Source organism: Pristiophorus japonicus, chromosome 8 (assembly GCF_044704955.1).
Source record: "Pristiophorus japonicus isolate sPriJap1 chromosome 8, sPriJap1.hap1, whole genome shotgun sequence".
NCBI lineage: Eukaryota > Metazoa > Chordata > Chondrichthyes > Pristiophoridae > Pristiophorus > Pristiophorus japonicus.
The window spans coordinates 71,471,377-71,477,376 of record NC_091984.1 but is presented as its reverse complement, the minus strand read 5'-3'; positions in this window follow the sequence as shown (position 1 = coordinate 71,477,376).

The following is a 6,000-nucleotide window of genomic DNA, read 5'->3' as shown; positions in this document are numbered from 1 at the left end:
TGGGACAAAGCAGTGGACGTTGAAGTTCAAGGGGTTCCTGTGGTAAACATCCACAGCTCATATACCAAAACACCACCTATGATGATGAAAGTCCTAGTAAACGGCACCCTGGTACGCATGGAGCTGGACACAGGGGCCAGCCAGTCACTTATGAGTGTCCAACAATTCGAGAAACTATGGCCACTCAGAGCTAGCAGACCCAAACTAGAACGCATTGACACGCAATTACAGACGTACACCAAAGAGATCATCCCAGTGCTAGGCAGTGCAATGTTGGTCACACATAATGGATCAGAGAACCGGCTGCCACTCTGGATTGTCCCGGGAAATGGTCCCGCGCTTTTGGGGAGGAGCTGGCTAGCCGAGATGAATTGGAAATGGGGGGATGTGCACGCCATTTCATCTGTGGAGCAAAGTTCATGCTCACAGGTCCTACAGAAATTCAGGGCACTGTTTCAACCTGGTGTCGGGACTTTCAAAGGTACCAAAGTAGTGATACGCATCACCCCGGATGCCAAACCAGTGCACCACAAAGTCAGAGCTGTGCCATATGTGATGCAGGAGAACATTGAGAGTGAGTTGGACAGGTTGCTAAGAGAGGGCATAATTTCGTCCGTTGAATTCAGCGACTGGGCAAGCCCCATCGTCCCTGTCCTAAAAACGGATGGCTCGGTCAGGATCTGTGGCGGCTACAAGGCAACTAGCAACCGATTGTCACTACAAGACCAATACCCGCTTCCGAGAGCAGAGGATCTTTTTGCCACGCTGGCAGGCGGCAAGCTGTTCACCAAGTTGGACCTCACTTCAGCCTACATGACCCAGGAACTGGCCGAAGAATCCAAGCTACTGACCATTATCACCACGCACAAGGGGCTGTTTGTCTACAACAGGTGTCCATTTGGCATTCGATCAGCGGCCGCTATCTTTCAAAGGAACATGGAAAGCCTGCTCAAATCCATACATGGAACAATCATATTTCAGGACGACATCCTTATCACGGGTCGAGACACCGAGGAACACCTCCACAACCTGGAGGAGGTGCTATGTCGACTGGACCAGGTAGGCCTGCGACTAAAGAAGTCCAAGTGTGTGTTTTTGGCCCCAGAGGTCGAGTTTTTGGGCAGAAGGGTTGCCGCAGACGGGATCCGGCCTTCCGAATCCAAAACAGAGGCGATTCGTCGTGCACCCAGGCCCGGCAACACATTGGAGTTGTGTTCATTTCAGGGACTCTTGAACTATTTTGGTAACTTTCTGCTGAACTTAAGCACATTGTTGGAGCTGCTACACGTGCTCCTGCATAAGGGTTATGATTGGTTTTTGGGGCTCTGTCAGGAACGGGCTTTCAATTGGGCGCGGAACCTGCTTTGTTCTAATAAGCTGTTGACTATGTACAACCCCTGTAATAAATTGGTTTTGTGATGCATCATCCTATGGGGTTGGGTGCGTGTTACAGCAGAGTAATGATGAGGGCCAACTCCAACCTGTGGCTTATGCATTCGCTCACGGGAGTCCTGCCCGCAGAACTACTCATGAAACGCACACTTAAAACTCGGTTGTCCCTCATTCATCCTGTCCTGTCAGACATTGTTGAGAGCAAGCGCCAGTCCCAAAATGAGTGCTATGACCGTAACTCAAAGGGGAGGTGTATAGAAATCGATGACCCTGTATTTGTTCTTAATCACGCTGTGGGGCCCAAGTGGCTTGAGGGTACTGTAATTGGCAAAGGGGGAATAGGGTCACAGTGGTCAGACTTAACAATGGACAGATGTGCCGCAAGCATCTGGACCAAGTAAAAAAAAGGTTCAGCATGCACACTGAGGAACCTGAGGAAGATCATGAGATGTTGCCCACACCACCGCCAGTGAACGAGCAACAAGAACATTCAGCAGCATGCACAGTCCCTGCGGCCAGCCTGGACAAGCCGGAATCACCACAGGTGACAGAGACGCATGCCAAGGCTCAACAACCAGAGCCCCAACTGCAGCGCTCCACGAGAGAGCGTCGACCACCTGAAAGACTTAATCTTTGACCCCATAAGACATTTGGAGGGGGAGGGGGAGGTGATGTCATGTATGTAACCCTCATGTAACTGTAACCTTCATAACAACACTGCATACTGTATACACCTAAGAAATGCACACCTTGACCACAGGGGGTGAACTTGTGGGAGACACTCCTCACCTGGTCATCCAGGTATATAAAGGGAGGTCCCACGCAGGGTCATCACTGCTTGGTCCTGTGAATAAAGGTTCAGGTCACAGAGTGACCTTGTCTGCAGAATGTGCCTTGTGTGAATTTATAGTAGTGTGTAAGGACACCACACTTGTGAAACGCCTTGGGACGTTTTACTACATTAAAGGCGATATATAAATACAAGTTGTTTGATCCAGTGGCGATGAAAGAATGGAGATATATGTCTAAGCCAGAACAATATGTGACTTACAGGAGAATCTGGAGGTGATTGGGACAATTTGATTGGGTGCAGGCTCGAAGGGCCGGATGGCCTACTCCTGCACCTATTTTCTATATTTCTATGTTTGATTGTATCCCCATGATATTGCTGCTTTTGTCCTTCTCAGTGATAACAGTTTAAAGGCTGGAAGATTCTATCAAATTAAGCTTGGTGAATTGCTGCAGTGCATCCTGCAGTTGAAATATATGGCAACTACAATGCACTGGAGTTGGTGGAGGTGGCTATTAAGTTTAGTGGCAGAGGTCCCAATCAAATTGTTCTATCCTGAGTTGTTTCAAGCATATTGAGTGTTTTGTATTTGTACCCATCCAGGTGAGTGGTGAGTATTCCATCACACTTCTGACTTAAGTCTTATAATAATATAAGAAATAAGAGCAGGAGTAGGCCATTTGGTCGCTTGAGCCTAAATGGCGGAGAAACTTTGAGGGGAGATGAAGAAGCTTCGAAGGGAGGTGGTGAGCCACTCATTAGAGTTCTCAACCTCTGCTCTGCTCTTGTCATCACAGTGTGACAATGCTGGTTCTAGTCAGTGGTAACCCAAAGATATTGTTTTCAGCAATGGTGGTGCAATTGATGGGGAATGGTGGTTGGGCTTTTTCCTGTGTATGGTGGTCATTGATTGATACTTAGGTGGCACGAATGTTACCTACCATTTGTCAGACCAAACCTAGATGTTGTCCAGGTCGTGCTGTAGATCAACATGGACTGCTTTATTCTTTTTACATGCCCATAATTTGTGCTCTGTATTTTGTTAATGTAGTTCATATTATGCTGATGTACTCTATAATCTGTTTATATTCTGTTGTGGGTCCATTACCAGGAAGTCTGCATATTTTTCTTTTATTATTTTCTAGAGATATATAAATGTTCTGAAAATTCCCTTAAAAGCACAGTTCACCAGAAATTGAAACTTGAGTGACTCTATTTCTGGGAAGGAAGGAGCTGAAATATTTCTATCATATCACATCTGATGCATATTGGGTCTCTTTCAACACACCTACAATTATTTATGGTACACACATAGAACAACAGAGGACGTGTTTCCAACAGGAAATTCCTGTCCACAATAATTACTTTACCACACATGAAGAAGCCAATGTGGCTACACCACAGCCTTCCAAATCCCTGGTGGTCTCCATGCAGTTTCTGGTGCCAATGTCATTAAATAATCCCACACAAATAAAATTGCATTTTAATTAGGATTGGTTCTTCTCCCTTAAGTCACTTCTGTTGCACACATGTGATGCTCATGATAATATGACATCAATACTATGATGGTAATTTATATTTTGACAAGCTGAATATTTAGGTTAAATGTCTTGATATAAATAAATACAACGTAAAGAGCATTTTTTTTCGTTGAGTTGGACTCTTTCTGTACATATCTAAGTAAAAACTCCTTTGCTAACTTTAACAACCATAAGTCTATTTTCCCCTTCAAAGTATACATATTTTAATTGCTATATTTATTTTGATAGAACACTGACAAAATAGTGTGAAAATGTGTTCCCTTAAAACTGAAAAATCACTTCCCAAAGAAGAAAAACATTTACTCTGTTATTCCTAACTCAAAACTGGCCTCATGTAAGATTTGGAAGATTTCCTCATGGGGCATTTGTTTAAGTAATGGGAATTCAGCTTTACAATTACAACAGTGTTTGTTAAGGAACAGCTTTAAATAGAATTGTTCTAAGGGAAAGAAAACATTTATATTGGAGGTGCGTTTTTTTTTTCCAGAAGTTAATACTGTTCTGTCAGTAAGTATTGTAACAAGAAGTGATAAATGAAGCCTAGTTGGAAAGAAGGAAGGAAATGTTCTGTTGAGAAAGAAAGGTAAAATGCCCTTGCAGCACAGAATCACAAAAAAAAACATGAAGATAACTTAGTTTCTCACATTAGTATGGGAAGTTCTAATGAAGAACGTTTATTAAATATTTTTGTGGTTTGAAGGAAACTGGCAATATATTTTTTCCATTCCATTAGATCTCATGCTGATCCAACGAGGAATGGCTCGATAAAGCAACGGGACTGATTGACTCAGTTGGCTTGCACATCTGCTCACCTCTGAGTCCTTAATTTGAATCTAACCCAGTTTGGGCGAAAGTCTCCTTTCCGTGAACAGTAACGGTGCTTTCTTGTTGGCAACTATGCCTTCAGCCATTCTCTAGGATTCCACCGTAAACCCCACTGCTTGTCCTCTTTTAAAATCTTTTAAAATCCTCCTTAAAGTCCATCTCTGATGAAGATCACCACAGGTAACGTCCTTCTTTTAGGTTCAGCGACCACCTCAGTGAAGCACTCTTGGACATTTTCCTACATAAAAGGCACTATATAAATGCAAGTTTTTGTTGGTTCTTTCTTAGTTCAGATTACCGGAGACCAGCATCTGTCCACTGGCTCCCTGTGTTTACACTGCAAAAGCTGGCTCTTTCATCCCCACAGCAGAAGCTTAAACTCGTTTTGTGTATTCGATTCTTTCTTCAGGATACGAGCGCTGGGTGAACATGGGGAGCCAATGCACAGATGTCAGTCTTCAGAGAATTGAACGAAACAGGCATCTGCATAAAGGTGCCTCATAGCTCATATGTGAAAGAGCTTGGGCACAGGAATAGAGTACAGAATTACACATAATTTGGTACCAATTGACATCAAACTTGCAGTTCACTTATAGCAGCTGCAAGAATGACTGATGTGGACAAATATTATAACTAGCATGGTAGAGAGGGTGCCTTCCTAATGTTGGGGTCATGAGTTTCACTGATTAGATGGGTGGGTAAAGTTCACAATAGCGTAGATTTCACATTGTTTGCAAAAGGAATGAATTGGATGGGCAAAGTAGCCTTTTCTTGGTCCATATTATGTTTAATATTCAAAGAGGTTTTGAGGCCTCGTAGACTATAATTAAATGGTTTTAATATTTTATCTATTTGAAACTGTATAGTATATTAACATCAGATTATTTCATGTAGAAGTGTAAAGATTAAAGGGTCGATTCTCCTGGGGCCCGTAGAAATCAGCGATATACGTGGGGAGCACTGAACATGAAACATACTTCTCTGTGTCCTGATGTCACTGTAGTATGTCATGGGTATTACATGGGCAGGCACAAAGGTTTCCTATTGGGTGCAGTCATGAGAACACAGGAAATTGAACTCCTGTAAAAACTGTGTCTGCTTAAGGACTGAAGCACATGAGGGCCTTGGGAGAGCCTGTGGAGGGAATGGAGAATCACGTGCCTGGGTGTGTAGTGTGGAAGAGGGGGTCAGTGCAATAGCCACCATCCCTTGAACTGCCGCACAGTGCAGGAAGAGGATCAATGATCTCACAAGGGTGGCCAAAGTAAGTCACGGCTCTGGTGCTAATATATATGACCTACCACTCGTCACCTGTCATACTGTTTCTCTCTCAACACTTGGGTGTCAGGGAAATTCACTTCTGCAAATGGTAACCTCGGCAAACACTCAAACACATTCTTTATTCAAAAGCACTATTGAGGGAGTGCAGCGAAGGTTCACCAGACTGATTCC